Source organism: Capra hircus, chromosome 14, assembly GCF_001704415.2.
Source record: "Capra hircus breed San Clemente chromosome 14, ASM170441v1, whole genome shotgun sequence".
Taxonomy (NCBI): Eukaryota; Metazoa; Chordata; class Mammalia; order Artiodactyla; family Bovidae; genus Capra; species Capra hircus.
Window position 1 is genome coordinate 15,373,776 of NC_030821.1, and position 15,605 is coordinate 15,389,380.

The 15,605-nt window shown below is 44.2% G+C and overlaps 1 long non-coding RNA gene across 2 annotated transcripts in view; it reads right to left on the reverse strand.

The window, feature by feature from the left end:
- The window catches only part of LOC106502872, a 132,948-nt gene that overhangs the window by 656 nt on the left and 116,687 nt on the right, over positions 1-15,605 (reverse strand). The window contains exon 3 of one of the 2 annotated variants that reach the window (XR_001296544.2): positions 11,246-12,407. The exons of the other annotated variant lie outside the window; for it this stretch is intronic. This is a non-coding gene — a long non-coding RNA (uncharacterized LOC106502872). Of the gene's footprint in view, positions 1-11,245; positions 12,408-15,605 lie in introns of those variants that run through there. 2 annotated transcript variants of the gene reach the window in all.

Sequence of the window (15,605 nt, forward strand, 5' to 3'; positions counted from 1 at the left end):
CCTGTACATGGATGCATTGGGGGAAACTGTTCCAATTGCTTCAAAAACTATTCCCCGCTCCTGGTCCTCCCCCATTCACACACAGGCTAAACCCAGTCTTCGTGGAGTTAAACCGCGGTTCCCTCTCACAGTGATTCTGTACCACACTGCCTCCACAGTGTCAGGTGGCGGCCAGAATCAGAGTTCAGGTTCAGGACCCAGCATGGGGAGTAGTGAGGGAAGCAGGCCCAGAGCAAGCCTTTAGGGAACTGAAGAGGAAATTACGCCCCATCTCCGGCTGGCAATTGCCACTCCACTCCAGCGGATCGTAGCCGTGGAGAAATCGGTATTTTTATGTGAAATTCCTCACTTTAAAACTCCCGTGACAGAATCTAGAGCCTATTATACAGCGTGAAGTAAGTCTGAAAGAGGAAAATATCATATATTAACACATATATATGAAATCTAGAAAAATGGCCCTAAAGAACCAATTTGCGGGGCAGCAAAGACGATGCATAGAGAACAGACCTATAGACCCCGTGCAGGAAGGAGCGGGTGGGGCGAATTGGGAGAGCAGCTCTGAAACATGTACACTACATACGTTAAATTAGATAGCCAGTGGAAATTTGCTGAATGACACAGGGAGCTCAGATCTGGTGCTCTGTGACAACCTAGAGGGGTGGGATGGAGTGGGAGGAGAAGGGAGGTTCGAGAGGGAGGGGACATATGTTTACCTATGGCTGATTCACGTTGATGTATGGCAGAACCCAACACAGCATTGTAAAGTAGTTATCCTCCAATTAAAAATAAATAAAATAAAAATTTAAAAAATCCTGTGATAGCCAAACAAGACAGTTAGGCTTGTAGATTCTACTTTGCCACCCCTGTTCCTCAATCTTGTTTTTCTTTTTTTTCTTTAATTCAGTTTTTAAATGAAATCATGAAGTAGTGTCTAGAAATTACCTAAATCCCTCCAAAGAAGAGCAATTTTTGTGGCTGTCACTCAAGGAAAGCCAATGAACGTAAAGAACAGTAATCTCACTCAAGCTAGACTCCATCCTGTGTTGTTAAGGCAAGTGAGGAACTGATGGGAACCAGGAGACAGCTTTACTCAAGATGAGCACAAGTAAGGGATTATATTTTCGTCAAGATGTTTGTCCCTTTTCATTTTAAACTTCAAAGATAATGATTGTTATTTTTAATTGGTTTTATTTTTTCATACCTAAGATCCTGTGCTTCCTCTGATTTCTTACCCTGTGTGACTTAGACTCTGAAAACATTTTTCATCTCCCTGCAATACAAAGGCTTTGCGAGATCAGCTCAGAGACACATCCATACTGCTTTGCTCACCCAGCAGCTGTATCTGCAAAGTTCTAACAAGCAAGTAACAGAATTCTGACACAAATGGTAGATGTGTGTGACTAACACTGCCTCTCTGGGTTGTTTACTTCTTCCTGTTCTCAATCAGTACCCACATAATTGATCAGATGGCCCACATGGCCCCTCTGATTCTCACATTAAGACGTTTAGGACACCAGCAGGTTATTGCTCAACTGACAGTTTTCATAATCACCTCATACTAGTTAGAATGACTACTGTCATCAAAAATCCACAGACGACAAATGCTGGAGAGGGTATGGAGAGAAGGGAACCCTCCTACGCTGTTGGTGGGAATATAAATTGGTACAGCTACTGTGGAAAACAGTATGGAAATTCCTTTAAAAACTAAAAATAGAGCTACCGTATGACCCTGCAGTCCCACTCCTGGGCATACATCTGGAGAAAAACATCCAAAAGGATGCATGCACCCGAATGTTCATTGCAGCACTGTTTACCACAGTTAAAACAAATGTCCATTGACGGAGGAACGGATAGAGGAGATGTGGTTGATATATACAGTAGAATATTCCTCAGCCATTAAAAAGAATGAAATAAAACCGTCAGCAGCAACAGGGATGGACCTAGAGAATGTCCTGCTGAGTGAAGTCAGACAGAAAAGGAGAAATACCATACGGCATCCCTTATATGTGAAGTCTAAAAAAGAAATGATGCAAATGAACTTACTTACAAAACAGAAAGAGACTCACAGACTTAGAAAACAAACTTATGGTTGCTGGGGGGAAAAGATAGGGAGTTTGGAAAGTTTGAATAGATACACTGCTATATATTCAGAACGAATAACCAACAAGGACCTATTATATAGCACATGGAACTCTACTCAATGTTCTGTGCCAGCCTGGATAGCGGGGGCGTTGGGGAAAGAATGAATATATGTATATGTGCGGCTGAGTCCCTTCGCTATTCACCTGAAACCACCACGACATTGTTAAATGGCTATACCCCAATACAAAATAAAAAGTTTAAAGTTTATTTTAAAAAGGAAACCTAACACTGTGTCTTCCTCAGAAAAAGCCAACTCCGTCTGGTCTTGGGTATGATTCAGCACTAATTTTTACAATATCGAACTAAAAAGGGGTATAGCCACATTTAGAAAAGATGTTGCATAAAAGTGAATTGGGTAGCAGTAAGTTTCCCACTGCAGAATCCAGGCTGAAATGTGATAGTAAAAATCTAACTCAAGAAGAGTATACAGTGTTGACTAAGACTTTACACACCCTCTGAGATGCTGGTCACTGGAGAGTAAGTAGACGCTCCTACTCTAAGACCGCCTCTCAGAGAGAGCAAGAGTGTGGAGACTGGGGAATTCTCAACAGCTGTGAGCTCCAGAAGGATGAGGGTGGGGGAAGACTTAGAAATACAAGGCCAAGTATAAGGAAAGATAAAAGATCTATTTTCTGGCATGGGGATTTAAAGAGGGAACCGCTCCCACCCTGCAACCCTCTTTAATAAGAGAAAATAGCTAAAGCTAAGCAGCATGTCATAGTTGAGATTTCTGGAAACTCAGCCATTCCCAGCATCATGGGATCTGTGAGTCCGGAGTCAATGGCAAGCAAAACAAGTAGCAGTTTGAACATAGAATTATTACTTTATGTAGAACAGGAAGAGAAAGTGAACTGTCCTGTGGCTAAACATATGACCTGTTGGCCAAGGGATTCCTGCCTCCTTCCATGATGTGTTCTTTTCACTCCACCACCCACACCCCACCCTCAAGCAGAAGGAAACAAGAACCACCACTGCAGGGTTAGGCTGGGAAATGACACTGGGCACCAGCAGGCTTCTTGCACAGGTTTCCAAGCATTGGAATACCTGGGCAGCCCACCGATGACTGAAACAAGATGAAAGTGCCTGTGAAAAGTGTTAGTCGCTCAGTCATGTCTGACTTTTCCAACCCTGTGGGCTGTAGCCTGCCAGGCTCCTCTGTCCATGGAATTCTCCAGGCAAAAATACTGAAGTGGATTGCCATTCCCTTCTCCAGGGGATCTTCATGACCCAGGGATCAAACCTGGGTCTCTTGCATTGCAGGCAGGTGCTTTACCACCTGAGCCACCAGGGAATCCCCTGTGGGAAGGAGAAGGCAAATATTCCTCTTGTTTCTTGTCTTCCATCACTTGAGCCAATTAAAAAGTAAAAGGAACTGAAAAAGAAAAGTAACAACAATCAGTTCTCTCAGTTTGTATAATCAAACAGGATTTCAGCAACCAGTGATATTTTAAAAAAAAAAAAATACTACCATATGCCTCACATACTCCAGTAGTTGAATTCTTTTATCAAGAGAGTTTATATGGCATTCTCTTGATGATGAAAGAATTTATTTCCTAGGAAAAATTCTGGAAAAAATCATGTTAAGAATCATGCTGGCATAACTCAGTTTAATCTAAGAGCCTGGCTTTCTGGCCTTAATTTTATCATCAGTCATGAGTGGCAAATATTCCCAACGACCCCCTAAAACTGCACACAGCAAAGTAATGTGCCATTTGAAAATTAAAACAAAATTAATTTTATGATTTTGCAATTGCATTCATGGGATGGGATAGGATGGGATCACATTGGATGGAGAAGGGGGTTGGCAGGAACAGATAGCACCTTAATGCAGCATATGTTAGGGTCTAAAGAAATTCTACCCAGACCTTTATGATTTTGAACTCAGATAACCTAGGCTTTCAAAGCTTTCCAGTCTTTCCAAATGGCTTTGCCATTTCCAAGGAAACTATTCAATATAACAGTAACCCAAGTCTATGCCCTAACCAATAATGCCAAAGAAGCTGAAGTTGAATGGTTCTATGAAGACCAACAAGACCTTCTAGAACTAACACCCCCAAAAGATGTCTTTTTCATTATAGGGGACTGGAATGCAAAAGTAGGAAGTCAGGAAACACCTGGAGTAACAGGCAAGTTTGGCTGTGGAGTACAGAATGAAGCAGGGCAAAGGGTAATAGAGTTTTGCCAAGAGAATGCACTGGTCATACCATACACCCTCTTCCAACAAAAGAGAAGACTCTACACATGGACATCACCAGAAGGTCAAATCCGAAATCAGGTTGATTATATTCTTTGCAGCCAACAATGGAGAAGCTCTATACAGTCAGCAAAAATGAGACCAGGAGCTGACTGTGGCTCAGATCATGAACTCCTTATTGCCAAATTCAGACTGAAATTGAAGAAAGTAGGGAAAATCACTAGACCATTCAGGTGTGACCTAAATCAAATCCCTTACGATTACAGTGAAAGTGAGAAATAGATTCAAGGGATCAGATCTGATAGATAGAGTGCCTGAGAACTATGGATGGAAGTTCATGACATTGTACAGGAGGCGGGATCAAGACCAGGAAAAAGAAATGCAAAAAGGCAAAATGGCTGTCTGAGGAGGCCTTACAAATAGCTGTGAAAAGAAGAGAAACGAAAGGCAAAGGAGAAAAGGAAAGATATACCCATTTGGATGCAGAGTTCCAAAGAATAGCAAAGAGAGATAAGAAAGCCTTCCTCAGTGATCAATGCAAAGAAATAGAGGAAAACAACAGAATGGGAAACACCAGAAATCTCTTCAAGATAATTAGAGATACTAAGGGAACACTTCATGCAAAGATGGGCACAATAAAGGACAGAAATGGTATGGATCTAACAGAAACAGAAGATATTAAGAAGAGGTGGCAAGAATACACAGAAGAACTATACAAAAAGATCTTCACAACCCAGATAATCACTATGGTGTTATCACTCACCTAGAGCCAGACATCTTGGAATGAGAAGTCAAGTGGGCCTTAGGAAGCATCACTATGAACAAAGCTAGTGGAGGTGATGGAATTCCAGTGAGCTATTTCAAATTCTAAAAGATGATGCTGTGAAAGTGCTGCACTCAATATGCCAGCAAATTTGGAAAATTCAGCAGTGGCCACAGGACTGGAAAAGGTCAATTTTCATTCCAATCCCAAAGAAAGGCAATGGCAAAGAATGCTTAAACTATCACAGAATTGCACTCATCTCACACGCTAGCAAAGTGATGCTCAAAATTCTCCAAGCCAGGCTTCAACAGTATGTGAAGCATGAACTTCCAGATGTTCCAGCTGGATTTTAAAAAGGCAGTGGAACCAGAAATCAAAATGCCAACATCCGTTGGATCATCGAAAAAGCAAGAGTGTTCCAGAAAAACATATATTTCTGCTTTATTGACTATACCAAAGCCTTTGACTGTGTGGATCATAATAAGCTGTGGAAAATTCTGAAAGAGATGGGAATACCAGACCACCTGACCTGCCTCTTGAGAAATCCGTATGCAGGTCAGGAAGCAACAGTTAAAACTGGGCTTGGAACAACAGACTGGTTCCAAATCAGGAGAGGAACACGTCAAGGCTGTATATTGTCACCCTGCTTATTTAACTTCTATGCGGAGTACATCATGAGGAACGCTGGGCTGGATGAAGCACAAGCTGGAATTAAGATTGCCAGGAGAAATATCAATAACCTCAGATATGCAGATGACACCACCCTTATGGCAGAAAGTGAAGAACTAAAGAGCCTCTTGATGAAAGTGAAAGAGGAGAGTGAAAAATTTGGCTTACAGCTTAACATTCAGAAAACTAAGATCATGGCATCTGGTCCTATCACTTTATAGCAAATAGATGGGGAAACAATGGAAACAGTGACAGACTTTATTTTTTGGGCTCCAAGATCACTGGAGATGGTGACTGCAGCCATGAATTTTAAAGATGCTTACTCCTTGGAAAAAAAGTTATGACCAACCTAGACAGCATATTAAAAAACAGAGACATTACGTTGCCGACAAAGGTCTGTCTAGTCAAAGCTATGGTTTTTCCAGTGGTCATGTATGGATGTGAGAGTTGGACCATAAAGAAAGCTGAGCACCGAAGAATTGATGCTTTTGAACTGTGGTGTTGGAGAAGACTCCTGAGAGTCCCCTAGACAGCAAGGAGATCAAACTAGTCAATCTTAAAGGAAATCAGTCCTGAATATTCATTGGAAGGACTGATGCTGAAGCTGAAACTCCAATACTTTGGTCTCCTGATGTGAAGAGCTGACTCACTGGAAAAGATCCTGATGCAGGAAAGATTGAAGGCGGGAGGAAAAGGGGATGACAGAGGATGAGATGGCTGGATGGCATCACTGACTCAATGGACATGAGTTTGGGTAAACAGGAGTTGGGGATGGACAAGGAGGCCTGGCATGCTGCATTCCATGGGGTCGCAAAGAGTCGGACACAACTGAGCAACTGAACTGATCTGAACCCAGGCTTCCTGTTGGCAAGAAGCAGAAATACTGAAATAAGCTAATGAGGTACGGGGGCCTGAATTTATTTTCTATCGCTTCTGTAATAAATTACCACAAATTTAGCGACTTAGCTCAACATAAATTATCTTAAGGGTTCTTGAGGTCAAAAATGCAAACTGGCCACACTGGACTGAAATCCAGGAATCAGCCAGTCTGCGTTTCTGACGGAGAACCTAGAGGAGGATCCTTTCCAGTGTCTCTCCATCTCCTGGAGGATGTCCACATCCCCTGGCTCTTCAGCTCTGCTCCATCTTCACATCTCAATCCCACCAGCTTCCCTCTACCACTTATCGGGCCCCTCCTGATCACAGCAGTCCAGCCCAGCTTCAGTTCATTTCAGTAACTCAGTTACTGTCCAACTCTTTGCAACCCCATGGGCTGTAGCACGCCGGGCCTCCCAGTCCTTCACTGTCTCCTAGAGGTTGTTCAAACTCATGTCCATTGACTCAGTGATGTCATCCAACCATCTTATTCTCTGCCACCCACTTCTGCTCCTGCCCTCCATCTTTCCCAGCATCAGGAAAGATGCTTCACATCAGGTGGCCAAAGTATTGGAGTTTCAGCTTCAGCATCAGTCCTTCCAAGGAATATTCAGGGCTGATTTCCTTTAGGATTGACTAGTTTTATCTCCTTGCTGTTTAGGGGACTCTCAGGAGTCTTCACCACCACAATTCAAAAGCATCAGTTCTTTGGCCCTCAACTTGCTTTATGGTCCAATTCTCATATCCATATATGACTACTGGGAAAACCTTAGCTTTGACTATACAGACCTTGTCAGCAAAGTAATGTCTCTGCTTTTTAATATGCCATCTAGGTTTGTCATAGCTTTTCTTTCAAGGAGCAAGCTATGACATATTGTATGACAATATACAGCCTTGACATATGCTTTTCCCAATTTTGAACCAGTTGTTCCATGGTCGTTTCTAACTGTTGCTTCTTGACCTGCATACAGGTTTCTCAGGAGACAGGTATGGTGGTCTGGTATTCCCATCTCACAGTCAAAGGCTGTAGTGTACTCAATGAAGCAGAAATATATGTTTTTCTGAAATTCCTTTGCTTTCTCTATGATCCAACGAATGATGGCTTTTTGATCTCTGTCTCCTCTGCCTTTTCTAAATCCAGCCTGTACATCTGAAAGTTCTCAGTTCACATACTGCTAAAGCCTAGCTTGAAGGATGTTGAGGGATAATAAAAATAGGTAATGTTTATTGTTTTCTCAGTACCAGGTACTTAGGCTGTATGTTGTCACCCTGCTTATTTAACTTATATGCAGTGTACATCATGTGAAGTTCTGGGCTGGATGAAGCACAAGCTGGAATCAAGATTGCCAAGAGAAATATCAATAACCTCAGATATGCAGATGACACCACCCTAATGGTAGAAAGCGAAGAGGAACTAAAGAGCTTCTTGATGAAGGTGAAAGAGGAGAGTGGAAAGCTAGCTTAAAACTCAACATTCAAAAAAGTAAGATCGTGGCATCTGGTACCATCATTTTATGGCAAATAGATGGGGAGACAATGGAAACAGTGACAGACTTTATTTTCTTGGGCTCCAAAATCACTGTGGATACTGCAGCCACAAAATTTTAAAAGATGCTCCATAGAAGAAAAGCTAAACCTAGAGCTTGAAAAACAGAAACTTAAAAACCCCACAGTTTAACCTAGACTCACTTCATGGAAAAGGAAATAGGAGTCTAGATTGAAATTGAATTGGCCTGTTGATGTGAAATTGATTTGAAATTTCAAATCAACCCTTGAAATTGAAGGCTTGTCCAAGGTCAGGGAGAGAACAAGTAGAAAGCCAGAGCCAGAACCAGGACTCTGGGCTCCCAATCCATTGTCCCTGGCCGCTGCTGCTGCTAAGTCGCTTCAGTCCTGTCCGACTCTGTGCGACCTCATAGACAGCCTCCTACCAGGCTCCCCCATTCCTGGGATTCTCCAGGCAAGAACACTGGAGTGGGTTGCCATTTCCTTCTCCAATGCATGAAAGTAAAAAGTGAAAGTGAAGTCGCTCAGTCATGTCCGACTCTTAGCGACCTCATGGACTGCAGCCTACCAGGCTCCTCCATCCATGTGATTTTCCAGGCAAGAGTACTAGAGTGGGGTGCCATTGCCTTCTCCGTTTGTCCCTGGCAGGGGGTCCGAAGATCCTGGCGTGCATCTCTGCTGGTCACAGCCCAGTCACTTAGGGGCGACGACCATTTGCTTTAAATGGGTAACCTCGCTTCCAGCTCCCTGATGGGGGAGAGTGAGCTATTTGGATTTTGCAGTGAAACCTCCACTTTAAAAGGAACCACACCTTCATCTTCCAGCGTGACTAGGCCCCTCTAAAAGCCGCAGCATGCACGTGTGAGCCTCTGGCTTCCCCGGGTCCCCACGGCCCCTCCTGCCTGGCTGGTTGCGATGCTGGAGCCTGTGAGCTGACCGCCAGTCAGAGCTTTCTCAAGTTCGCCACGTTGCCGTGACAAGACTGTCTCGAGGCCCAGATGTTTGGGCATAAATAAATAGCACATCTGGGACTGAGAAGGGGTCCAGCTGCGTGTGATAACCGGGGTGAGAATAGGGCCAAATGATACACAGCTGGAAACTGTTAGGAGCGAGGTGGGGGAGCGGCTGAAGCAGAGATGGGAGGAAAGAAATGGAAAGGCGGGGGCGGGGAGATCAAACCAGGGATCACGGCTGTCTGAAGGCTCTGAGTTATAGGTGCTGAGAAACAGGCCCATGGTTTATACAACAGCTGAATTAAGAGCATTCCTACCAAATGGTAGTTTATAATAATTGATCTCAAAGCAGAGAGACTGGGGCAGGGAAACTTGACTCGTGGACCTCTGGCAGCCTCGGATGTGTCGGTTTGGTCACCTCCCGGCTCTTTGCGTCTATAAATGGCCTCGCGGTGAGCTGGGTGAAGGAGTTCAGCCCTCCATCGATGAGCACCCCAGGGCTCCCTGCCTGGGATCGCCTGGCATCTGGGAAGCTCAGCGAGTTCCCAGACTCCCTGGGCAGCCTCAGCGGCATGCGCCCCTGGTGATCATGCAGAGAAGGAGAGCAGGGGGCGGCGGGGGGTGGGGGTTGGGGGTGCAGTGACATCACTCAATCACAGCCCAGAGGCCCCCGGCGGATGAGTCACTGAGATGAATCAGCGATGGCTGCAGGGGGGAGCCACACACCCACGGCCCCACCAGAGACTAAAAGCTACCTTGGCATCACCACCAAGCAGAGGAGAGGAAGTCTGAGTAAAGGGGAAATTCAGCCCCAAAAAGACAGGAAAACAATCCATTCCTCCTGCTCTTGATGGAAATCAAATTCATGGATTACCGCTTTAACGAGGCCTCGGTTTAATCTCCTGAATTAAAAATATCCCAAATGAGGTCATCATTAAGGGATGCCAGAATCCAGGCTTTGTAAGCAAAGCCCAGTATCGCAGGGCAAAGCTTTTCTAGATCCTTCCAGCCCCTTCCAGCTCGTTCTTGTTGCAGGTGATACCAAGTAAATCCTGATGTCTTAGAGAGGATCAAAGGCTTCTTCCAACCTGCTTGTGCTGCACTTTGTGGCTATAAAATGCAGGATTGGCGTCTTCTAAGGAAAGCAGATGACTAAACAGGATGGACCCCATGACAACACTTATACTTGGTTTGGTTGAGATTTCAGATTTCTGTATTCACAGGGAATCTGAAACTATAAATGACTTACTTTGGTTCTTGGTTGGGAAAAGTTTCTAACTGGCAATTATTACACTTAGGAGAATTCTCAAAATAATTGAACAATAACAGGAGGACTAAGTTTAGAGGCTAATTCTTAGTTTATAAGAATTCCAGTGGAGAGGGGAAACCAATCAACCTTCATAGTATCATTTCTAGTGATTCTGAAAGCTCGAAATAAATAGGAATATGGTTGGAAGTTGGTACAATTGATCTATGCAGTATTTAAAAACCTTTCTTCATTCATTCAAGAAACATTTATTGACTGCTTTTTATAAACCAGGCATTACACTGAAAGCTGGGGATACACTGTTGAATAAGACACAGCCCCTGTTCTCAGGGAGCTTGTAATCCATCAATCCAAGTTCCTACAACCATTATGACTGTGAACACTCAGCTGTTCATTCTGTTCAAAATTAACTTCTTGGAGCATCAATTGATTCTAAAGTAAGAAAAAAGTCTGCACAGAACTGAATGTATCCCATGCCTCAAAATAAAAATAGAATTGCACTTTGAAAAATCTTAATTTTGTGGTATTTCAAGAGCACAGAAACTGCATAAAGGGAGGTAAGCCAGAATTCTTTCTGTAGCCTGATAATTAATTTGCAGCTTAAAATCTACAAGAGACTCCAAGCCAAAGTGGTCTTTTGAAGAAGACGAATTAGGGAAGTTGATGGAAAGCATGTTTCCTAAAAGCATGTCATAGTTCAAAATCCACACAATTCAAAAGCAGTCGCAACCACAGATAGGTAGATATTACAGTTTGGGGGCCTCGGGGGCAAGAGTGCTATTTACCAGCTGAAATGGCAGGGTCATGTGGCAATAGCAGAAACATTATTTACAGTTTGTCTTCCTGCTGGTTTGAAATTATATCATACTTGCCTCATTTTGGGGTTTGTTTCCATCCTCTTCCTCCCAGGTGGTTGATCCATATGGGCTACACGAACAAGTCTCCTTGACCTGTGGCTTCCAGGCAGGTCCCACCAACAGACATCAAGGTGATGAAAAGAGAGGTTTAGGTGTCTCTTCCAGAACCCTCTGCCAGGCTACCACAGATCAACTGTGTCCCTTTACCAAAGTCCCAGCTCCTGTCCAACGATCCTTTCCACACAGCTAACCCTCCCAAGGAGGGCAGTGACTGCTCCTTCCCCTCTCCTTCAGGGCAGGAGAGGAGATTGCCACAGTTCCTTGCAGTTTCCCTACACCTTGCCCATGCCTTTGTCAAGAGCTCTTTCATACAGTTTAAGCTTGCCATCTATTTGCTATTGGGACCATGGCAAATCAAGGAGATTTATATTATCTCAAATGTTGTACCTAAAGGGAGACTTTATTACTGTCTTCACATTACATGATTTTGGATTTGCTTGGTTCAAACTTGCATGAAAAAGCAATAAATTTCAAAATATCCACAGGCCTATCTGTGTCAGTAATAGGGTTGAAAATCAAGGTTTACAACAACCTGCCTTAGTTCTCTCTCGGTAGCTTTAAACTATTGTCCTTTATGACTTTGCAGACCCTCCTTTTCTGCTTTATTCTTAGCTTAAATGGCAGACGTTAAGTTGTCCAATAACAATTCCTTCTGACCTGGCTTCGTTAATTTCTTGGCAAGAAGATGAAAAGACTTTACAGGCAGTGCATTTAAGGCAGTCACCCCTCTGCCTTTCCAGTCATTGGCATCCCATTCCCAGGCCACAGGAATCTCTGACACATTCAGAAACAGATATGTGACTTCTCTTCTGCCGCTGCAGCAATGCACAGGGGTGGATTTTTATCTGGCTTCACTTTGCCGTAATTTCAGCCCCTCTTGTTGGGTCACTGATTGGGTGGTAGACAACTTGGCTTCCACTGCAGCTCAGAGAAGCCAAAGCAGACAGTTTGGCTGCGGGGCAAATGGGTGTCTGTCACCAAGAGCCAAGGCTCGTCTGCTGATTCATGGTCACGGCCCGTCGTTCCGGCATTTGCCGCCTCCATCTGGAGCTCCCCATCCGTCCATTCGTTCCTGCACACTGGTGCCATTTCCACTTCATCACTTGTAAGGAAACGCATTCTGGAAGCATCATGAGAAAGGGCGGTCAGCAATTTCCTGAGATGCATGTCCAAGGAATATGGACATGAATATGTATATATTCATATATATACATATATATATTCATATATATGTGCATCACTGGCCAGGGACGGACAATGACTGCCTTTGTGACAGGAAGCCATGTAGTGAACCAAGTGACAGCACTGAATTTAGAATCTGATCTGAATTTCAATCCTAGTTTCACCTCCTGTTAGCTGAGTAACATGGACTCATTGCTTAACCTTTCCAGTTCTAACTTTTCTTCTCTGTTAACTGTGGGTATTATTAGTACCTGACTCGATGACTGTTGAGATTCCATGAAAGAGTATCAGTAAAGCTCTTAGCACATGACATGGCACCGGGATTCCTCAGTAAATGAGGGCTCTCATCCGGGAGCCCCTCGGTGGTTTCCTACTGCGCCATGAACCCCTTCAGATTCAACACATGCTCCCCCTTCCCCTGCCTAACTACCAGCACGTAGATGCAGTTTCTCCCCTTGTTGCTGTGTCTAGATTCTCTAATCACGGGGGTTACGTCTTCCCGTCCCATAGAGAACTCAGATGGATAAACCCACCAGTACAGGAAAGGGCAGCGTCATAGGCATGCAAGGCTTTGCCCTTTTCAGAGCATGGTCTTTGTGGGGTGAAGGGTCAGGCTGAGCTGGGCTCCTCTGATGCCTCTCTGAGTAATGGAAAGACAGAAAAACACCATTCAGTCTGTAAAACTGTCTAGTCACTAACCCTATCTACCTACAACTCCTCTGTTGGAATCATATTTATCTACTCCTTGTCTCCCCAAAAGTATGACACTTAAATTTAATTCTTTGGATGAATGGATATCATTGAAGCATGCATGCAAAGTCAATTCAGCCATGCCCAACTCTTTTCAACCCAATGGACTGTAGCCCACCAGGTTCCTCTGCCCATGCGATTCTCCAAGCAAGAATACTGGAGTGGGTTGCCATGCCCTTCTCCAGAGGATCTTCCTGACCCAGGGATGGAACCTGAATCTTGTACATCTCCTGCATTGATGGGCATATTCTTTACCACTAGCACTAACTGGGAAACCTTATCATTGAAGACTTTGAAGCAAAGACTGTTTAGATTTAGATCTTTAAAGAGCACTCTGGCAGCTGCATAAAGGATGGAGAGAAGAGGACGTAACTATCTCAGTGCTTCTGGAATGTTTGAGTGTGCCTGATCAGCTGGTGATCTTGTGAAGATGCGCAGTCTTATTTGTGGGAGGCCTGGGGTAGGGCTGAGATTCTGCAGTTCTAACCAGTGCTGCTGGTCCATGGTTCTTGGTCCCAAGAAGTCCAACCATTTAGTCCAGCCTCTGAGAGTCCAAGTTTGATAAGGGACAGAGCCTGTGTGCTGTCTTGCTCGGTACACCTCCTAGCATTGGGTCTAGTATAATCAGTGTCACCATGGTTCTAGAATAATATTGACAGATCAATTCAATGCCCCTTGTAAGGAAGGACTGAGTGTCAGAATGGTAAAAATCCTTTTTCTCAGTCAGCTCTTCTCTTCCAGGTCTGTTGTGGAAACAAACCATTGGGACTACATCCCCCATTCTGTCACTCACACATCTCCATGTCACTCAAAGCACAAGGAGTTTTCTCGTCCAGGCAAAGAATGACTGGTCTGCCTCTTGGAGAACATCTGCATTTTTATAAATCAGAGGTTCTCAAAGTGAGGTCTCTGGACCAGTAGCACTGGCATCACTTAGGGACTTGGTAGAAATGCAGATGCTCAGAGGACACCCAAGACCTCCTGAATCGCATTCTGGGAGCGACCCAGTGATCTCTGTTTCAACAAGTCCTCCAAGTGATCAAGTTGAGAACCGCTGCCCTGCATTTGGGTTTCCGGGTGGAGAAACTTCAGCTGAGTGACCCTTCTGATGATTTTCCCTACCTTTTGGAGAGGATCTGTGTCCTCCTGGTGAACCTCAGGGAAGGAGTTGAGCGTTTGAGGTCAGCCACTGCTAGAATCTCTAATTCTCATCTTTCTTCCCACAAAGGATGCACTCTGCTGGAGAACAAGAATTTGGGGGTGCAGAATCTTCTAATGCTTCCTACCCATAAGCAATGACTATGATGACCTTTAAGGATGACCTTAATCTGATCTTGCAGGAGCCCTTCATGCCCGAGCAGGCGTGGCTGTGACATAAATTGCATTCCAGGAAAAATGGAACATGTTAAACCTAGTTAAAACTAATCCTCAAATCGGCAGAGCTGCAGCATATGTGCTTTTTTAGACATTGGGGTAGGGAGGTTTTTTCCCTACTGGGATTATGTCTCTTTGACATTCCTAGAGGCCGAGTGTTTAAACAACATTGTCAGCTATGTTCTTCCTGGCTACAGAGCAACAGTGGTGGTTTCATGCCAGACCTTAATCTAGAAGTGCATTCAGGGACAAGTGTGAAAAGAGGGAGCTGATCCCCAGACTCAAGTCACTCCCAACCACCAGGCCTCAAGGTTATCCTCAGTTTGTTCACTAACATAAATTCTGGCCCTAGCTTTACTTCCCAGTGGCACTAACATTGGTGACACTTCCAAAGGATGATAGATTTCACTAATGAAGACATCAAAGAAGGGATAGGAGCCACTGTTTTTATAAAGAATGTCCCATCTCCTTGGGTTTACATAAAACAACCCCTGAGTCCCCAAAGAAGCTCAGCCCCAAAGCTTAGAAGGCAACTCAGAAAGCCTGAAACCAAAACAGTGTTGCTGAAAGTGGGCTTGCTCACTTCTTCACTCCGGGAGAAACTGGGTTGACTGTCAAAATACACTTCTGCCTTTGTAGCTCACTAGAATTGAAAGACAAATAAAAGCAGATGGGCTGATGAAGCAAGAGGAAGAGAAAGGTTTCCTTAGGAGAAGGTTTGGGGTGTGAGAGACAAGGTAGGTGGATATAAAGGGGATCAGGAGGCATACCCAGCTCCAGCTGCTCATAAAGAGAAGATTAGGAGGAAAAGTGATGAAATCTAACAGAGCCAGCTAGAACGAGCCCTCCCCCACCCCTACCCACAAAGGGATCCGAAGTTTAGCAGATCATTGAGAGAAGCAGGCTCTTAAACAGGAAGAAAGTCCATAAAGAGAGCAATCAGAGAAACCACAGGCAGGGGCCTGCAGCAGCAGTGGTTACAGAAATCTTAGATTTGAGAAGAGAGGATCCA